The 12,542-nt window shown below is 49.6% G+C and overlaps 1 protein-coding gene across 1 annotated transcript in view; it reads left to right on the top strand.

The window, feature by feature from the left end:
• Positions 1–12,542, top strand: part of LOC110525177 (extracellular matrix protein FRAS1) — a 312,474-nt gene that overhangs the window by 19,131 nt on the left and 280,801 nt on the right. The gene's annotated exons all lie outside the window — the stretch shown is intronic.

Genomic DNA, 12,542 nt, shown 5'->3' with positions numbered 1-12,542 from the left:
AAACAGCGAATGGAACAGTTAATGGCTTTTCTGAAACAAAGGATCGTGTCCCACATGGCACCCTACTCCCCTATATAGTCAAATCTAATCAAACTTTATTAGTCACAAGCTCTGAATACAAACAAGTGTAGACCTTACAGTGAAATGCTTCATCACAAGCCCTTATAAGCCCTTAACCAACAATGCAGATCAATAAATAGAGTTAAGAAAATATTCACTAAATAAACTAAAGTAAAAATAGTTCAATTATTATAAAAAGTAACACAATAAAAATAACAATAACGAGGCTATATACAGGGTATTACGGTACAGAGTCAATGTGGAGGCTATATACAGGAGGATACCGGTACAGAGTCAATGTGGAGGCTATATACAGGGGGGTACCGGTACAGAGTCAATGTGGAGGCTATATACAGGGGGGTACCGGTACAGAGTCAATGTGGAGGCTATATACAGGGGGTACCGGTACAGAGTCAATGTGGAGGCTATATACAGGGGGTACCGGTACAGAGTCAATGTGGAGGCTATATACAGGGGGGTACCGGTACAGAGTCAATGTGGAGGCTATATACAGGGGGTACCGGTACAGAGTCAATGTGGAGGCTATATACAGGGGGGTACCGGTACAGAGTCAATGTGGAGGCTATATACAGGGGGTACCGGTACAGAGTCAATGTGGAGGCTATATACAGGGGGATACCGGTACAGAGTCAATGTTGAGGCTGTATACAGGGGGTACCGGTACAGAGTCAATGTGGAGGCTATATACAGGGGGTACCGGTACAGAGTCAATGTGGAGGCTATATACAGGGGGTACCGGTACAGAGTCAATGTGGAGACTATATACAGGGGGTACCGGTACAGAGTCAATGTGGAGACTATATACAGGAGGTACCGGTACAGAGTCAATGTGGAGGCTATATACAGGGGGATACCGGTACAGAGTCAATGTGGAGGCTATATACCGGTACAGAGTCAATGTGGAGGCTATATACAGGGGGTACCGGTACAGAGTCAATGTGGAGGCTGTATACAGGGGGTACCGGTACAGAGTCAATGTGGAGGCTATATACAGGGGGTACCGGTACAGAGTCAATGTTGAGGCTGTATACAGGGGGTACCGGTACAGAGTCAGTGTGGAGGCTATATACAGGGGGTACCGGTACAGAGTCAATGTGGAGGCTGTATACAGGGGGTATCGGTACAGAGTCAATGTGGAGGCTATATACAGGAGGTACCGGTACAGAGTCAATGTGGAGGCTAAATACAGGAGGTACCGGTACAGAGTCAATGTGGAGGCTATATACAGGGGGTACCGGTACAGAGCCAATGTGGAGGCTATATACAGGGGGTACCGGTACCGGTACAGAGTCAATGTGGAGGCTATATACAGGGGGATACCGGTACAGAGTCAATGTTGAGGCTGTATACAGGGGGTACCGGTACAGAGTCAATGTGGAGGCTATATACAGGGGGTACCGGTACAGAGTCAATGTGGAGGCTATATACAGGGGGTACCGGTACAGAGTCAATGTGGAGACTATATACAGGGGGTACCGGTACAGAGTCAATGTGGAGACTATATACAGGAGGTACCGGTACAGAGTCTATGTGGAGGCTATATACAGGGGGATACCGGTACAGAGTCAATGTGGAGGCTATATACCGGTACAGAGTCAATGTGGAGGCTATATACAGGGGGTACCGGTACAGAGTCAATGTGGAGGCTGTATACAGGGGGTACCGGTACAGAGTCAATGTGGAGGCTATATACAGGGGGTACCGGTACAGAGTCAATGTTGAGGCTGTATACAGGGGGTACCGGTACAGAGTCAGTGTGGAGGCTATATACAGGGGGTACCGGTACAGAGTCAATGTGGAGGCTGTATACAGGGGGTATCGGTACAGAGTCAATGTGGAGGCTGTATACAGGGGGTATCGGTACAGAGTCAATGTGGAGGCTATATACAGGAGGTACCGGTACAGAGTCAATGTGGAGGCTAAATACAGGAGGTACCGGTACAGAGTCAATGTGGAGGCTATATACAGGGGGTACCGGTACAGAGCCAATGTGGAGGCTATATACAGGGGGTACCGGTACAGAGTCAGTGTGGAGACTACACAGGAGGTACCGGTACAGAGTCAATGTGGAGGCTATATACAGGAGGTATCGGTACAGAGTCAGTGTGGAGACTATATACAGGGGGTACCGGTACAGAGTCAATGTGGAGGCTAAATACAGGGGGTATCGGTACAGAGTCAATGTGGAGGCTATATACAGGGGGTACCGGTACTGAGTCAATGTGGAGGCTATATACAGGAGGTACCGGTACAGAGTCAATGTGGAGGCTATATACAGGGGGTACCGGTACAGAGTCAATGTGGAGGCTATATACAGGGGATACCGGTACAGAGTCAATGTGGAGGCTATATACAGGAGGTACCGGTACAGAGTCAGTGTGGAGGCTATATACAGGAGGTATCGGTACCGAGTCAATGTGGAGGCTATATACAGGAGGTATCGGTACTGAGTCAATGTGGAGGCTATATACAGGGGGTACCGGTACCGAGTCAATGTGGAGGCTATATACAGGGGGTACCGGTACCGAGTCAATGTGGAGGCTATATACAGGGGGGTACCGGTACAGAGTCAATGTGGAGGCTATATACAGGAGGTACCGGTACAGAGTCAATGTGGAGGCTATATACAGGAGGTACCGGTACAGAGTCAATGTGGAGGCTATATACAGGAGGTACCGGTACAGAGTCAATGTGGAGGCTATATACAGGGGGGTACCGGTACAGAGTCAATGTGGAGGCTATATACAGGAGGTACCGGTACAGAGTCAATGTGGAGGCTATATACAGGGGGGTACCGGTACAGAGTCAATGTGGAGGCTATATACAGGAGGTACCGGTACAGAGTCAATGTGGAGGCTATATACAGGAGGTACCGGTACAGAGTCAATGTGGAGGCTATATACAGGAGGTACCGGTACAGAGTCAATGTGGAGGCTATATACAGGAGGTACCGGTACAGAGTCAATGTGGAGGCTATATACAGGAGGTACCAGTACCGAGTCAATGTGGAGGCTATATACAGGTGGTACCGGTACAGAGTCAGTGTGGAGGCTATATACAGGGGGTACCGGTACAGAGTCAATGTGGAGACTATATACAGGAGGTACCGGTACAGAGTCAATGTGGAGGCTATATACAGGAGGTACCGGTACAGAGTCAATGTGGAGGCTATATACAGGGGGGTACCGGTACAGAGTCAATGTGGAGGCTATATACAGGAGGTACCGGTACAGAGTCAATGTGGAGGCTATATACAGGAGGTACCGGTACAGAGTCAATGTGGAGGCTATATACAGGGGGGTACCGGTACAGAGTCAATGTGGAGGCTATATACAGGGGGTACCGGTACAGAGTCAATGTGGAGGCTATATACAGGAGGTATCGGTACAGAGTCAATGTGGAGGCTATATACAGGGGGTACCGGTACAGAGTCAATGTGGAGGCTATATACAGGAGGTACCGGTACAGAGTCAATGTGGAGGCTATATACAGGAGGTATCGGTACAGAGTCAATGTGGAGGCTATATACAGGGGGTACCGGTACAGAGTCAATGTGGAGGCTATATACAGGAGGTACCGGTACAGAGTCAATGTGGAGGCTATATACAGGTGGTACCGGTACAGAGTCAATGTGGAGGCTATATACAGGAGGTACCGGTACAGAGTCAATGTGGAGGCTATATACAGGAGGTACCGGTACAGAGTCAATGTGGAGGCTATATACAGGAGGTACCGGTACAGAGTCAATGTGGAGGCTATATACAGGGGGGTACCGGTACAGAGTCAATGTGGAGGCTATATACAGGGGGGTACCGGTACAGAGTCAATGTGGAGGCTATATACAGGGGGGTACCGGTACATAGTCAATGTGGAGGCTATATACAGGGGGGTACCGGTACAGAGTCAATGTGGAGACTATATACAGGGGGTGCCGGTACAGAGTCAATGTGGAGGCTATATACAGGAGGTACCGGTACAGAGTCAATGTGGAGGCTATATACAGGGGGGTACCGGTACAGAGTCAATGTGGAGGCTATATACAGGGGGGTACCGGTACAGAGTCAATGTGGAGGCTATATACAGGAGGTACCGGTACAGAGTCAATGTGGAGGCTATATACAGGAGGTACCGGTACAGAGTCAATGTGGAGGCTATATACAGGGGGGTACCGGTACAGAGTCAATGTGGAGGCTATATACAGGAGGTACCGGTACAGAGTCAATGTGGAGGCTATATACAGGAGGTACCGGTACAGAGTCAATGTGGAGACTATATACAGGGGGTACCGGTACCGAGTCAATGTGGAGACTATATACAGGAGGTACCGGTACCGAGTCAATGTGGAGGCTATATACAGGGGGGTACCGGTACAGAGTCAATGTGGAGACTATATACAGGGGGTGCCGGTACAGAGTCAATGTGGAGGCTATATACAGGAGGTACCGGTACAGAGTCAATGTGGAGGCTATATACAGGGGGGTACCGGTACAGAGTCAATGTGGAGGCTATATACAGGGGGGTACCGGTACAGAGTCAATGTGGAGGCTATATACAGGAGGTACCGGTACAGAGTCAATGTGGAGGCTATATACAGGAGGTACCGGTACAGAGTCAATGTGGAGGCTATATACAGGGGGGTACCGGTACAGAGTCAATGTGGAGGCTATATACAGGAGGTACCGGTACAGAGTCAATGTGGAGGCTATATACAGGAGGTACCGGTACAGAGTCAATGTGGAGACTATATACAGGGGGTACCGGTACCGAGTCAATGTGGAGACTATATACAGGAGGTACCGGTACCGAGTCAATGTGGAGGCTATATACAGGAGGTACCGGTACCGAGTCAATGTGGAGGCTATATACAGGAGGTACCGGTACAGAGTCAATGTGGAGGCTATATACAGGAGGTACCGGTACAGAGTCAATGTGGAGACTATATACAGGAGGTACCGGTACCGAGTCAATGTGGAGACTATATACAGGAGGTACCGGTACCGAGTCAATGTGGAGGCTATATACAGGAGGTACCGGTACCGAGTCAATGTGGAGGCTATATACAGGAGGTACCGGTACAGAGTCAATGTGGAAACTATATACAGGAGGTACCGGTACAGAGTCAATGTGGAGGCTATATACAGGGGGGTACCGGTACAGAGTCAATGTGGAGACTATATACAGGGGGTACCGGTACAGAGTCAATGTGGAGGCTATATACAGGGGGGTACCGGTACAGAGTCAATGTGGAGGCTATATACAGGGGGGTACCGGTACAGAGTCAATGTGGAGGCTATATACAGGGGGGTACCGGTACAGAGTCAATGTGGAGACTATATACAGGGGGTGCCGGTACAGAGTCAATGTGGAGGCTATATACAGGAGGTACCGGTACCGAGTCAATGTGGAGGCTATATACAGGGGGGTACCGGTACAGAGTCAATGTGGAGGCTATATACAGGGGGGTACCGGTACAGAGTCAATGTGGAGGCTATATACAGGAGGTACCGGTACAGAGTCAATGTGGAGGCTATATACAGGAGGTACCGGTACAGAGTCAATGTGGAGGCTATATACAGGGGGGTACCGGTACAGAGTCAATGTGGAGGCTATATACAGGAGGTACCGGTACAGAGTCAATGTGGAGGCTATATACAGGAGGTACCGGTACAGAGTCAATGTGGAGACTATATACAGGGGGTACCGGTACCGAGTCAATGTGGAGACTATATACAGGAGGTACCGGTACCGAGTCAATGTGGAGGCTATATACAGGAGGTACCGGTACCGAGTCAATGTGGAGGCTTTATACAGGAGGTACCGGTACAGAGTCAATGTGGAGGCTAAATACAGGAGGTACCGGTACAGAGTCAATGTGGAGACTATATACAGGAGGTACCGGTACCGAGTCAATGTGGAGACTATATACAGGAGGTACCGGTACCGAGTCAATGTGGAGGCTATATACAGGAGGTACCGGTACCGAGTCAATGTGGAGGCTATATACAGGAGGTACCGGTACAGAGTCAATGTGGAGACTATATACAGGAGGTACCGGTACAGAGTCAATGTGGAGGCTATATACAGGGGGGTACCGGTACAGAGTCAATGTGGAGACTATATACAGGGGGTACCGGTACAGAGTCAATGTGGAGGCTATATACAGGGGGGTACCGGTACAGAGTCAATGTGGAGGCTATATACAGGGGGGTACCGGTACAGAGTCAATGTGGAGGCTATATACAGGGGGGTACCGGTACAGAGTCAATGTGGAGACTATATACAGGGGGTGCCGGTACAGAGTCAATGTGGAGGCTATATACAGGAGGTACCGGTACAGAGTCAATGTGGAGGCTATATACAGGGGGGTACCGGTACAGAGTCAATGTGGAGGCTATATACAGGGGGGTACCGGTACAGAGTCAATGTGGAGGCTATATACAGGAGGTACCGGTACAGAGTCAATGTGGAGGCTATATACAGGAGGTACCGGTACAGAGTCAATGTGGAGGCTATATACAGGGGGGTACCGGTACAGAGTCAATGTGGAGGCTATATACAGGAGGTACCGGTACAGAGTCAATGTGGAGGCTATATACAGGAGGTACCGGTACAGAGTCAATGTGGAGACTATATACAGGGGGTACCGGTACCGAGTCAATGTGGAGACTATATACAGGAGGTACCGGTACCGAGTCAATGTGGAGGCTATATACAGGAGGTACCGGTACCGAGTCAATGTGGAGGCTATATACAGGAGGTACCGGTACAGAGTCAATGTGGAGGCTATATACAGGAGGTACCGGTACAGAGTCAATGTGGAGACTATATACAGGAGGTACCGGTACCGAGTCAATGTGGAGACTATATACAGGAGGTACCGGTACCGAGTCAATGTGGAGGCTATATACAGGAGGTATCGGTACCGAGTCAATGTGGAGGCTATATACAGGAGGTACCGGTACAGAGTCAATGTGGAGGCTATATATAGGAGGTACCGGTACAGAGTCAATGTGGAGACTATATACAGGAGGTACCGGTACCGAGTCAATGTGGAGACTATATACAGGAGGTACCGGTACCGAGTCAATGTGGAGGCTATATACAGGAGGTACCGGTACCGAGTCAATGTGGAGGCTATATACAGGAGGTACCGGTACCGAGTCAATGTGGAGGCTATATACAGGAGGTACCGGTACCGAGTCAATGTGGAGGCTATATACAGGAGGTACCGGTACAGAGTCAATGTGGAGGCTATATACAGGAGGTACCGGTACAGAGTCAATGTGGAGACTATATACAGGAGGTACCGGTACCGAGTCAATGTGGAGACTATATACAGGAGGTACCGGTACCGAGTCAATGTGGAGGCTATATACAGGAGGTACCGGTACAGAGTCAATGTGGAGACTATATACAGGAGGTACCGGTACAGAGTCAATGTGGAGGCTATATACAGGGGGGTACCGGTACAGAGTCAATGTGGAGACTATATACAGTGGGTACCGGTACAGAGTCAATGTGGAGGCTATATACAGGGGGGTACCGGTACAGAGTCAATGTGGAGGCTATATACAGGAGGTACCGGTACCGAGTCAATGTGGAGGCTATATACAGGAGGTACCGGTACCGAGTCAATGTGGAGGCTATATACAGGAAGTACCGGTACCGAGTCAATGTGGAGGCTATATACAGGAGGTACCGGTACAGAGTCAATGTGGAGACTATATACAGGAGGTACCGGTACAGAGTCAATGTGGAGGCTATATACAGGGGGGTACCGGTACAGAGTCAATGTGGAGACTATATACAGGGGGTACCGGTACAGAGTCAATGTGGAGGCTATATACAGGGGGGTACCGGTACAGAGTCAATGTGGAGGCTATATACAGGGGGGTACCGGTACAGAGTCAATGTGGAGGCTATATACAGGGGGGTACCGGTACAGAGTCAATGTGGAGACTATATACAGGGGGTGCCGGTACAGAGTCAATGTGGAGGCTATATACAGGAGGTACCGGTACAGAGTCAATGTGGAGGCTATATACAGGGGGGTACCGGTACAGAGTCAATGTGGAGGCTATATACAGGGGGGTACCGGTACAGAGTCAATGTGGAGGCTATATACAGGAGGTACCGGTACAGAGTCAATGTGGAGGCTATATATAGGAGGTACCGGTACAGAGTCATTGTGGAGGCTATATACAGGGGGGTACCGGTACAGAGTCAATGTGGAGGCTATATACAGGAGGTACCGGTACAGAGTCAATGTGGAGGCTATATACAGGAGGTACCGGTACAGAGTCAATGTGGAGACTATATACAGGGGGTACCGGTACCGAGTCAATGTGGAGACTATATACAGGAGGTACCGGTACCGAGTCAATGTGGAGGCTATATACAGGAGGTACCGGTACCGAGTCAATGTGGAGGCTATATACAGGAGGTACCGGTACAGAGTCAATGTGGAGGCTATATACAGGAGGTACCGGTACAGAGTCAATGTGGAGACTATATACAGGAGGTACCGGTACCGAGTCAATGTGGAGACTATATACAGGAGGTACCGGTACCGAGTCAATGTGGAGGCTATATACAGGAGGTACCGGTACCGAGTCAATGTGGAGGCTATATAAAGGAGGTACCGGTACAGAGTCAATGTGGAGGCTATATACAGGAGGTACCGGTACAGAGTCAATGTGGAGACTATATACAGGAGGTACCGGTACCGAGTCAATGTGGAGACTATATACAGGAGGTACCGGTACCGAGTCAATGTGGAGGCTATATACAGGAGGTACCGGTACCGAGTCAATGTGGAGGCTATATACAGGAGGTACCGGTACAGAGTCAATGTGGAGACTATATACAGGAGGTACCGGTACAGAGTCAATGTGGAGGCTATATACAGGGGGGTACCGGTACAGAGTCAATGTGGAGACTATATACAGGGGGTACCGGTACAGAGTCAATGTGGAGGCTATATACAGGGGGGTACCGGTACAGAGTCAATGTGGAGGCTATATACAGGGGGGTACCGGTACAGAGTCAATGTGGAGGCTATATACAGGGGGGTACCGGTACAGAGTCAATGTGGAGACTATATACAGGGGGTGCCGGTACAGAGTCAATGTGGAGGCTATATACAGGAGGTACCGGTACAGAGTCAATGTGGAGGCTATATACAGGGGGGTACCGGTACAGAGTCAATGTGGAGGCTATATACAGGGGGGTACCGGTACAGAGTCAATGTGGAGGCTATATACAGGAGGTACCGGTACAGAGTCAATGTGGAGGCTATATACAGGAGGTACCAGTACAGAGTCAATGTGGAGGCTATATACAGGGGGGTACCGGTACAGAGTCAATGTGGAGGCTATATACAGGAGGTACCGGTACAGAGTCAATGTGGAGGCTATATACAGGAGGTACCGGTACAGAGTCAATGTGGAGACTATATACAGGGGGTACCGGTACCGAGTCAATGTGGAGACTATATACAGGAGGTACCGGTACCGAGTTAATGTGGAGGCTATATACAGGAGGTACCGGTACCGAGTCAATGTGGAGGCTATATAAAGGAGGTACCGGTACCGAGTCAATGTGGAGACTATATACAGGAGGTACCGGTACAGAGTCAATGTGGAGGCTATATACAGGAGGTACCGGTACCGAGTCAATGTGGAGGCTATATAAAGGAGGTACCGGTACAGAGTCAATGTGGAGGCTATATACAGGAGGTACCGGTACAGAGTCAATGTGGAGGCTATATACAGGTGGTACCGGTACAGAGTCAATGTGGAGGCTATATACAGGGGGTACCGGTACAGAGTCAATGTGGAGGCTATATACAGGGGGTACAGGTACAGAGTCAATGTGGAGACTATATACAGGAGGTACCGGTACAGAGTCAATGTGGAGGCTATATACAGGAGGTACCGGTACAGAGTCAATGTGGAGGCTATATACAGGAGGTACCAGTACAGAGTCAATGTGGAGACTATATACAGGGGGTACCGGTACAGAGTCAATGTGGAGGCTATATACAGGGTGTACCGGTACAGAGTCAATGTGGAGGCTATATACAGGGTGTACCGGTACAGAGTCAGTGTGGAGGCTATATACAGGGGGTACAGGGTCAGTGTGGAGGCTATATACAGGGGGTACAGGGTCAGTGTGGAGGCTATATACAGGGGGTACAGGGTCAGTGTGGAGGCTATATACAGGGGGTACCGGTACAGAGTCAGTGTGGAGGCTAAATACAGGGGGTACCGGTACAGAGTCAATGTGGAGGCTATATACAGGAGGTACCGGTACAGAGTCAATGTGGAGGCTATATACAGGGTGTACCGGTACAGAGTCAATGTGGAGGCTATATACAGGGGGGTACCGGTACAGAGTCAATGTGGAGGCTATATATAGGAGGTACCGGTACCGAGTCAATGTGGAGGCTATATACAGGAGGTACCGGTACAGAGTCAATGTGGAGGCTATATACAGGAGGTACCGGTACAGAGTCAATGTGGAGGCTATATACAGGAGGTACCGGTACAGAGTCAATGTGGAGGCTATATACAGGAGGTACCGGTACAGAGTCAATGTGGAGGTTATATACAGGAGGTACCGGTACAGAGTCAATGTGGAGGCTATATACAGGGGGTACCGGTACAGAGTCAATGTGGAGGCTATATTCAGGGGGTATCGGTACAGAGTCAATGTGGAGGCTATATACAGGGTATAACGGTACAGAGTCAATGTGGAGGCTATATACAGGAGGTACCGGTACAGAGTCCATGTGGAGGCTATATACAGGGGGTACCGGTACAGAGTCAGTGTGGAGGCTATATACAGGGGGTACCGGTACAGAGTCAATGTGGAGGCTATATACAGGGTATAACGGTACAGAGTCAATGTGGAGGCTATATACAGGAGGTACCGGTACAGAGTCAATGTGGAGGCTATATACAGTAGGTACCGCTACCGAGTCAATGTGGAGGCTATAAACAGGGAGTACCGAGTCAATGTGGAGGCTATATACAGGGTGTACCGAGTCAATGTGGAGGCTATATTCAGGGTGTACCGAGTCAATGTGGAGGCTATATACAGGGGGTACCGGTACCGAGTCAATGTGGAGGCTATATACAGGGTGTACCGAATCAATGTGGAGGCTATATACAGGGTGTACCGAGTCAATGTGGAGGCTATATACAGGGGGTACCGGTACCGAGTCAATGTGGAGGCTATATACAGGGTTTACCGAGTCAATGTGGAGGCTATATACAGGGTGTACCGAGTCAATGTGGAGGCTATATACAGGGGGTACCGGTACAGAGTCAATGTGGAGGCTATATACAGGGGGTACCGGTACAGAGTCAATGTGGAGGCTATATACAGGGGGTACCGGTACAGATTCAATGTGGAGGCTATATACAGGGGGTACCGGTACAGAGTCAGTGTGGAGGCTATATACAGGGGGTACCGAGTCAATGTGGAGGCTATATACAGGGGGTACCGGTACAGAGTCAATGTGGAGGCTATATACAGGGGGTACCGGTACAGAGTCAGTGTGGAGGCTATATACAGGGGGTACCGGTACAGAGTCAATGTGGAGGCTATATACAGGGTATAACGGTACAGAGTCAATGTGGAGGCTATATACAGGAGGTACCGGTACAGAGTCAATGTGGAGGCTATATACAGGAGATACCGGTACAGAGTCAATGTGGAGGCTATATACAGGAGATACCGGTACCGAGTCAGTGTGGAGGCTATATACAGGGGGTACCGGTACAGAGTCAATGTGGAGGCTATATACAGGGGGGTACCGGTACAGAGTCAATGTGGAGGCTATATATAGGGGGTACCGGTACAGAGTCAATGTGGAGGCTATATACAGGGGGGTACCAGTACAGAGTCAGTGTGGAGGCTATATACAGGGGGTACCGGTACAGAGTCAATGTGGAGGCTATATACATGGGGTACCGGTACCGAGTCAATGTGGAGGCTATATACAGGGGGTACCGCTACAGAGTCAATGTGGAGGCTATAAACAGGGAGTACCGAGTCAATGTGGAGGCTATATACAGGGTGTACCGAGTCAATGTGGAGGCTATATACAGGGTGTACCGAGTCAATGTGGAGGCTATATACAGGGGGTACCGGTACCGAGTCAATGTGGAGGCTATATACAGGGTGTACCGAATCAATGTGGAGGCTATATACAGGGTGTACCGAGTCAATGTGGAGGCTATATACAGGGTGTACCGAGTCAATGTGGAGGCTATATACAGGGGGTACCGAGTCAATGTGGAGGCTATATACAGGGGGTACCGGTACCGAATCAATGTGGAGGCTATATACAGGGTTTACCGAGTCAATGTGGAGGCTATATACAGGGTGTACCGAGTCAATGTGGAGGCTATATACAGGGGGTACCGGTACAGAGTCAATGTGGAGGCTATATA

Source organism: Oncorhynchus mykiss, chromosome 6 (genome assembly GCF_013265735.2).
Source record: "Oncorhynchus mykiss isolate Arlee chromosome 6, USDA_OmykA_1.1, whole genome shotgun sequence".
NCBI classification, from domain to species: Eukaryota; Metazoa; Chordata; class Actinopteri; order Salmoniformes; family Salmonidae; genus Oncorhynchus; species Oncorhynchus mykiss.
This window is presented reverse-complemented; position numbering and strand designations above follow the sequence as displayed.